Source organism: Salvelinus sp. IW2-2015, unplaced genomic scaffold (genome assembly GCF_002910315.2).
Source record: "Salvelinus sp. IW2-2015 unplaced genomic scaffold, ASM291031v2 Un_scaffold1614, whole genome shotgun sequence".
In the NCBI taxonomy this organism is placed as follows: Eukaryota; Metazoa; Chordata; class Actinopteri; order Salmoniformes; family Salmonidae; genus Salvelinus; species Salvelinus sp. IW2-2015.
Window position 1 is genome coordinate 142,979 of NW_019943033.1, and position 8,696 is coordinate 151,674.

The window sequence follows — 8,696 nt, forward strand, 5'->3', positions numbered from 1 at the left end:
TCCGCACCACGTCCTACAACCACCGTCAACTAGGCCAGGGAGGTTTACGCCACCACGTTCCCCTACACTCCACCGCCATACAACCTGAGGCCAGGGGTCCACTCTACAACGACTCACCACGTCCCTACACTCACCCAAACTAGGGGGCAGGAGGTTTTTCCACACACGTCCCTACACTCACCCAAACTAGGGCCAGGAGGTTTTCCACCACGTCCCTACACTCACCACAACTAGGGGCAGGAGGTTTACCCCAACTCCCTACACTCACACAAACTAGGGGCAGGAGGTTTTCCCCACCTCCCTACACTCACCACAACTAGGGGCAGGAGGTTTATCCGCCTCAACGTCCCTACACTCACCACAACTAGGGACAGGAGGTTTACCACCACGTCCTACACTCACCACAAACTAGGGCAAGGAGGTTTTTCCCAACTACGTCCCTACACTCACCACAACTAGGGCAGGAGGTTTCCACCACGTCCCTACACTCACACAAAACTAGGGGCACAGGAGGTTTCCCACACGTCTCTACACTCACCACAACTAGGGACAGGAGGTTTATCCGTCACCACGTCCCTACACTCACCACAACTAGGGCCAGGAGGTTTTCCCACACAACGTCCTACACTCACCCAACTAGGGCCGGAGGTTTCCCACACACGTCCTACACTCACCAGCAACTAGGGCCGGAGGTTTACCAGCACACGTAACCAAATGCTCTAACTTTCAGGGCCATGTTCATTCTAATGAATGAAGCAGGCCATCCGGAAATGTGTTTGGTCATGGTCTTTAAAAATGTGTTTGGTCATGGTCTTTAAAAATGTGTTTGGTCATGGTCTTTAAAAATGTGTTTGGTCATGGTCATGGTCATGGTCTTTAAAAATGTGTTTGGTCATGGTCGTTAAAATGTGTTTGGTCATGGTCATGGTCATGGTCTTTAAAAATGTGTTTGGTCATGGTCATGGTCATGGTCTTTAAAAATGTGTTTGGTCATGGTCATGGTCTTTAAAATGCTCTTGGCTTCGGCTGATAAGAAAGCGGCAGGGCTCTAAACTGACCTTTTCTACAAGGAGCACCTGTGTGCCTAAGGAGAAAAATGTTGGAGCACACAAAGGAATGTAGAGAAAATATTTGCGGTAACAAGACGTTTTCTTTGTAGTAATGGTGCAAGCATGACGGTCATGAATCTGTGCTCAGTGTATTCTCCACTCAGGGGCTGCTGTACAGTGAAGTTATCTTTGCAACAATCATCATCTGGGTGATTATTTTTCGTGGCGCACCGGTGGTTCTAAATTTTAATTCCAGGTCACGCAGCAAAATATTTAGGCACATATGCGAGTAAAATGTTTGCACTGTAGAGCCCTTAGCGTGTTTATACTGTGCCGTACTGTAGGCTACATTTTATTTGTATTTTATTCCGTTTTATTCCTCCACACACTAGGAATTCAAGTTTAGTGACCATTCATCTAGTCCTGGATGCAGTGTTCTAACGTGTGGTGTTCTAAAGCTAATTTCCTGCAATTCTACCCATTTTGCCATGGGGCTGAGAGAACATTTGCAGACAGTTTTAAAGCTAATTTCCTGCAAATCTTTTTTTTTGCCATAGCTTATGCCATGTTCTAATGCTATCTGAGTGACTCAAACATTACAACAAAATCAATGGTAGCCCCATGCCTTGACATTTTTTGAATTTTTGATTCTCTCGAACTGTCTAGTTTTTATTGGTGATTGTTATTTCTCAAAGATTATCTTATTTATAAGACATAGCTCCTCTATCGTTTCTACATACTTTATATCAGAGCTTTAAATATATATATATACAGTGGGGAGAATACAGTGGGGAGAATAAGTATTTGATACACTGCCGATTTTGCAGGTTTTTCTACTTACAAAGCATGTAGAGGTCTGTAATTTTTTATCATAGGTACACTTCAACTGTGAGNTGTGTTTGGTCATGGTCATGGTCTTTAAAAATGTGTTTGGTCATGGTCATGGTCATGGTCTTTAAAAATGCGTTTGGTCATGGTCATGGTCATGGTCTTTAAAAATGCGTTTGGTCATGGTCATGGTCTTTAAAAATGTGTTTGGTCATGGTCATGGTCATGGTCATTAAAATGTGTTTGGTCATGGTCATGGTCTTTAAAATGTGTTTGGTCATGGTCATGGTCTTTAATAAAATGCTCTTGGCTTCGGCTGATAAGAAAGCGGCAGGGCTCTAAACTGACCTTTTCTACAAGGAGCCTAAGGTAAAAAATGTTGGAGCACACAAAGGAATGTAGAGAAAATATTTGCGGTAACAAGACGTTTTCTTTGTAGTAATGGTGCAATGACGGTCATGAATCTGTGCTCAGTGTATTCTCCACTCAGGGCTACTGTACAGTGAAGTTATCTTTGCAACAATCATCATCTGGGTGATTTATTTTCTAGGCACACTGGTGGTTCTAAATTTTAATTCCAGGTCGCGCAGCAAAATATTTAGGCGCATTTGCGAGTAAAATGGTTGTACTGTAAAGCCCTTAGCGTGTGTGTATACTGTGCCGTACTGTAGGCTACATTTTATTTGTATTTTATTACGTTTTATTACTCCACACACTAGGAATTCAAGGTTAGTGACCATTCATCTATTCCTGGAAGCAGTGTTTCCCCCAGGATTTTTTTTCCAGCAGCGGTGGCAAAGATAGCGTAGGTGGGGGGGCGTTGTAGTAGGCGTGGCCAATTGCACGTCTTCGACCAAAGATTTGAAAGGCCCTCCTATTGGCCACAAAGACAAAATGTTGGTTTTCTAAAGCTAATTTCCTGCAATTCTACGTATTTTGCCATGGGGCTGAGAGAACATTTGCAGACAGTTTTAAAGCTAATTTCCTGCATAAATGTGTTTTTGCCATAGCTTATGCCATGTTCTAATTCTATCTGAGTGACTCAAACATTATAACAAAATCAATGGTAGCCCCATGCCTTGGTGATTGTTAGTTCTCAAAGATGATCTTATCTATAATACATAGCTCCTTTATCTTTTCTACATACTTTATATCTGTTTGTTTGTCATTTAAGTTTACACTGACGTTTTACCATCCAGATCTTTTTTTTTAAATCCCCAAAAATATTTTAGATTTTAGATTCTTCAAAGTAGCCACCCTTTGTCTTGATGACAGCTTTGCACACTTGGCATTCTCTGAACCAGAACCACTGTTTTGGTTACTACATGATTCCATATGTGTTATTTCATAGTTGTGATGTCTTCATTATTATTCTACAATGTAGAAAATAGTAAAAAATAAATAAAAACCCTGGAATGATTAGGTGTGTCCAAACTTCTGACTGGTACTGTATATATATATATATATATTACATCATATTTCTTGGAGTGGGGGCCATGATTTAGCAGCGGCGGCTTGTCACTGCTAAATGAATATAGGGGAAACACTGCCTGTAAGTAGTGTGTGGTACAAGATTGAGTGTGAGGTATCAGGCCAAGGTCAGTGTGTTGATCATGGGCATGATTTTAGTTGAATACAGCCCAGAGAGATCAGCAACCATCCAAGGCTAAAATTAGTATTTTTTTCATCAATCCTAAATGTTGATTTTCATTTAAGACCACAATTCCAAAGAACTGGTTGTTTTTTGTGTAATTTGTGCCGTCTATCTGCGTGCTAAGTGTTACTTCTCATATGCTGCTCTGTATGTGCTTATTGTCAGTCTTGTCATTTTAAGTGTTTTTAATAACCGGCCCTGGGATTAGCCGGCTGGCTAAAACCGAGACTGTAGATTAGGGAAAGGAGATACCTAGTCAATTGCACAACTGGATGCATTCTACCGACGTTATCGGCGCCCGGGTGCAGTTGTCGTTTGGGGTTAACTGCCTTGATAAAGGGCAGAACGGCAGATTTTTCCACCTTGCCAGCTCTGGGATTCGAAGCCTTTCGGTTACTTGCCCAACGCTCTTAACTGCTAGGCTACCTGCCACCCAATAATGTGCATTGTCCCTGAAAAAATAAGCGTAATAAAGTAAAAGTAGCTGTCTGTATGTGCCCAACGTTTTTTTCTTCATACATTGTTTTGGATTCCAGAAATTGACTGTGAGAAATTTTAAGCATATGCTGCATCTTCTTCTGGGAAAAGACAATGATAATTTACTGGCCTTGATAAAGATCAGTTGATTCTGGCTCAATCACAAAAAAGGCAATAACAGGAGATTAGCCTGTTTATTACAGTACAATACAAATATTGTACAATGTACATTTTATCATGTGATTCAAGTACCATCTAATGTAGTCTACAGTGTCCCAACTAAAATACAAGGCCAATAACTAGATCCATCTAAATGTATAAATTATTCCATTCTGTATTGTGAGAGCCTCTGGCAGAACTGGCCTTAAAGGGGTTGATTGATAAACATTTAGCCCCACAGACAGTGAAGGCCTAGTACTCAGAACTCAGTCTAAACACGATCACCCTGGAATACGAGCAGCATTGACTACACACACACACAAATATACGGCGAGCAGTCCCACACACTAACACTGAACCAGGAATTTACAGAAAAGATACACTGTTCAATTCTCCATTGGCCTAAGATCACACACACACACATACACAGTGAGGAGTAATTAATATAGACATCTAATCTCTACAGAGAGTGTAAAGACATGGGCACATATGCAGAATAAAAGCATGCTCCTAGTCCCACTAAACTTTATTACTGTACTATCCCACGGTTATAAACTACTGCCACAATGCAATTTTTGTGAACCACTCGTGAGGAATATAGTGCAGTGCCCCAGTACACTGTGGCAGAGGGTGTGTGTGTGCCCGACTGCCCGTGTGCAGGAGATGTGCCACACAAGAGTGTGTGTACAAAACACCATATGTTGAGTGTGGGACTTCACGTTGTCTCTNATTTACTGGCCTTGATTAAGATCAGTTGATTCTGGCTCAATCACAAAAAAGGCAATAACAGGAGATTAGCCTGTTTATTACAGTACAATACAAATATTGTACAATGTACATTTTTTTTAAATACAAGGCCAATAACTAGATCCATCTAAATGTACAAATTATTCCATTCTGTATTGTGAGAGCCTCTGGCAGAACTGGCCTTAAAGGGGTTGATTGATAAACATTTAGCCCCACAGACAGTGAAGGCCTAGTACTCAGAACTCAGTCTAAACACGATCACCCTGGAATACGAGCAGCATTGACTACACACACACACAAATATACGGCGAGCAGTCCCACACACTAACACTGAACCAGGAATTTACAGAAAAGATACACTGTTCAATTCTCCATTGGCCTAAGATCACACACACACACATACACAGTGAGGAGTAATTAATATAGACATCTAATCTCTACAGAGAGTGTAAAGACATGGGCACATATGCAGAATAAAAGCATGCTCCTAGTCCCACTAAACTTTATTACTGTACTATCCCACGGTTATAAACTACTGCCACAATGCAATTTTTGTGAACCACTCGTGAGGAATATAGTGCAGTGCCCCAGTACACTGTGGCAGAGGGTGTGTGTGTGCCCGACTGCCCGTGTGCAGGAGATGTGCCACACAAGAGTGTGTGTACAAAACACCATATGTTGAGTGTGGGACTTCACGTTGTCTCTASCTTGTTTGGTGCTGCACCTCTTCATACTGTGTGYGTGTGGTATGGCACACTGCAGTTCATCCCTCTCTGAAATGTATTTTATGGGCGTCTGAGAGGGCGCAGGGCTGCAGTGGAGGGAACGGGATGGAGAGGGGAGCACTAAGATACACTACACCACTAAGGATTAAAAGGTGTAGTACMAGGGKAGTGTACTGTATTCTCCCCCGTGGTTTACCGTGGTGACAGGGCCATCCTACCCTTAAACTGGGTCACCAGGGAACCAACACACATGAAACAGCAAAAAATTAAATAACACACATCACACACACACAMATTTGAGTAGCTCTTGTGTACGTACTCACTGTACGACGAGGGAGTGGGGTGATCGCACAATGCGACATTAAGGAACACATTTTGACAGGGTATTTTTGGTGTAGTGAGAGGGAGAAATATGAACGAGTGTGTGAGTGAGTGTGTGAGTGTGTGAGGGCGCTACGGTGGAGAACCTCAGTTCAGTTGTGACGTAGTTAAAATACTGTCAGTTGCTTGCTGGCATAATTATGCTGTCACTGTCCATATTATTGATGAAACAGAAATATTGAAGGTTGAAACAACCGTTAAGGACTCCAGTCAGTTATTGATCTACAGCTTTAGCATGGACCAGAGGTGTCCAGTGTTGACTGGGACCCAATGGCAGGACTGCCAAWGCCAAATCAATGGCAAACTGCTCTGCTAAACTACAGGATACATTTCAATCTAGGAGAGATTTCCATWTGCATGCACAAATTAAGTGATGAAAGCAATGATGATGATACAAAATCAACGGTTTTCTAAATGCATAATCTGCAATACATTGCAAATGCTGTCAGTTGTGATAGCACCGAGGTACAAGTCTGTACACCCCAATTGCAAATGTTGTTTAACTCTCTGAAAATATTCTACATGTCAAATGTAGAAAAGTCTATAAGGAAACTGCAGCTCAATGCAGCCAAGACGCCTCTGGAGTGCTATGATAGGTGTTTAGCTGGGCAGAAAAGTGGGAGCACGGCCTGAGAGGATCCGTTACATAGTGCCAGACAGCATACGAGCTGTTTCTCCCCGGCCTAGGTTCTGCGCTGATCCGAGCAAGAGTAGCCTAGCTAGTACTAGAGCCGCTGCACAATGTCAAAGGAGTTGAGGCTGTYTTACCTAAAGCAAACAAACACAGCAGCATGTGTCGAATGCTTAGCCCAACGACATTTTCTACACAACGCAGCTTTGCACATATTTCTCCAACACTAAAATATATTGCAAATTGATGTGCAGTTACTTCAGGGACGGTTCATGACGCAAAAGTTTAATTCAGCGAGCCAAACAGCATTCATTTTAAGCGGGTCACACAAATCGCTAGCTAATCTGGCAACTACTGCTCAGTAGTAGTAGTAGTAGTAGTAGTAGTAGTAACAACAACGTCATTACAACTGCTCGGGACTGTTTTAAGTAATATAGGACGTAGTGTCCATTCGTTTACTATTTACGAACAGTCAGGACAGCAATAGTACATACTGGGGCTGATGCTGGGGTGTCATGTATTTGCTGCACTGGGGTGTGCAAGATGGGTCGATTACCTATTTACTGCTATGCACAAAGTCAAGTTTACTGCAACGTTGAGGTGGAGAATAGTAGTGCAAAGTTACTTGTAGCTTGCTTGCAGGTTATGCAGTTAATCCGTTGACAAAGTTTAGTGACTGTGCACCCTCACCCCCCTCTCCTCTTTTCTCTCGTCCCTTCCCTCTCGTCCCTTCCTTGATACTTAGCRAGAAAGCTGTGTCACTCTTCTTTACACGCGATCAGTACGAAAAACAGGGCAACCAGACCGACCGTTAACCGTTGATAGTAACTGTTGTTAGCTTGTTGGAGAAGAACATACAAGTCGGTTAGTTGTAACTCACCCAAACAGAAAAATTCAGTTGGCAATAGAAACATGTACGATCCTATTTTGCAGATGAGGAAGCTTGCACGCTCGCGGGTAACATCCYTCGGCTGGCCGTTGCTACTGTGTGGTCCGGGCTCGCACTTTAATTTCCCTCCGTAAAACATSTATTTTTCCCAGAGCAACTCAAACAGGGATAAAAAAATAAAAAAATATCTGGTTCCCTTTTCCACTACAGTCTCAAAATGGTGAATGAACCACTAACAGCTGGCCTCGCTGACCAATCACAGTTCTCTGACAGGTACAGTAGCCTACCAGCGTTAACCGTACAAAGAAAAGGGTGTGGACAGCTGTCAATTTCCACATGATTGACACGTGTATCTGGCGAATGTCTATGGGATATTAGACCAAGCCGGTGCCTAGTCCGAAACTATACAGTATCCAATAAGGGCATTGGGAACCATAGGAACAGTGTGTGGGTGGGCCCAAGGGAGGGACCGAATCAGAGTTTAGCCAATAGAATAGCATAGGTGTCCACCCCCCTCCAAAATAACGGGTCACGTTTACCACCACTGACAGAGCAAGGGCCATCCCTGGCTAGACAGTCTACTGTGGGACTTTCCTTATCACGGAAACATCAAGGAAAAGATAGGTCATTAATAGTGTGAGCACTTACAGAAACTAACTCCGTGATTTCTACAAGTATGTCAACTCCCTCTGCAGACCTGAAGGAATGGAGAAAGTGGGATGGAGTGATTCAGAAAGAAGGGGGGGCTGAGGGGGTCCTACAAAGTTTTACTGCTCTCGAGCCCATTTCCTTGTTCAATGGTGGAGATATTCGTTTTCTTTATAATTGTTATAGTGTAAAATGTTGTGCCATTACACCGCTTTCACTCCTTTGYATCTCTCCTTTCGCTGATTACACTCCTCCTTTCTTTTCTCTCAGCAACAGACCCTCACCTCGCACCGAACAGCCAATCACGGCGCTGAATTCAGCTCTGTCTGACGTCGACGATCATTCTCAGCCCCGCCTCTCCCATAGAAAATTAACAGGGGATCTTGGCTGACGTCACCTTGCTAACGCCTGATTGGCCAGGACGGAGATGTCTCCCAGCCAATGGCCGAACGCAGTGGTGATGTCATCACGYATGTTGCCACCAGCTGGACCAAGGGGGCGTGGTCTG

The 8,696-nt window shown here is 43.2% G+C and overlaps 1 protein-coding gene across 1 annotated transcript in view; it reads right to left on the bottom strand.

Moving 5' to 3' along the window:
• LOC112071433 (protein capicua homolog) overlaps nt 1-7,745 on the bottom strand; it is a 65,572-nt gene extending 57,827 nt beyond the window's left edge. The window contains 1 exon segment of the mRNA XM_070439391.1: nt 7,532-7,745. The gene's annotated coding sequence lies outside the window, so the exon portion shown is untranslated.
• Nucleotides 7,746-8,696: the final 951 nt, after the last annotated feature.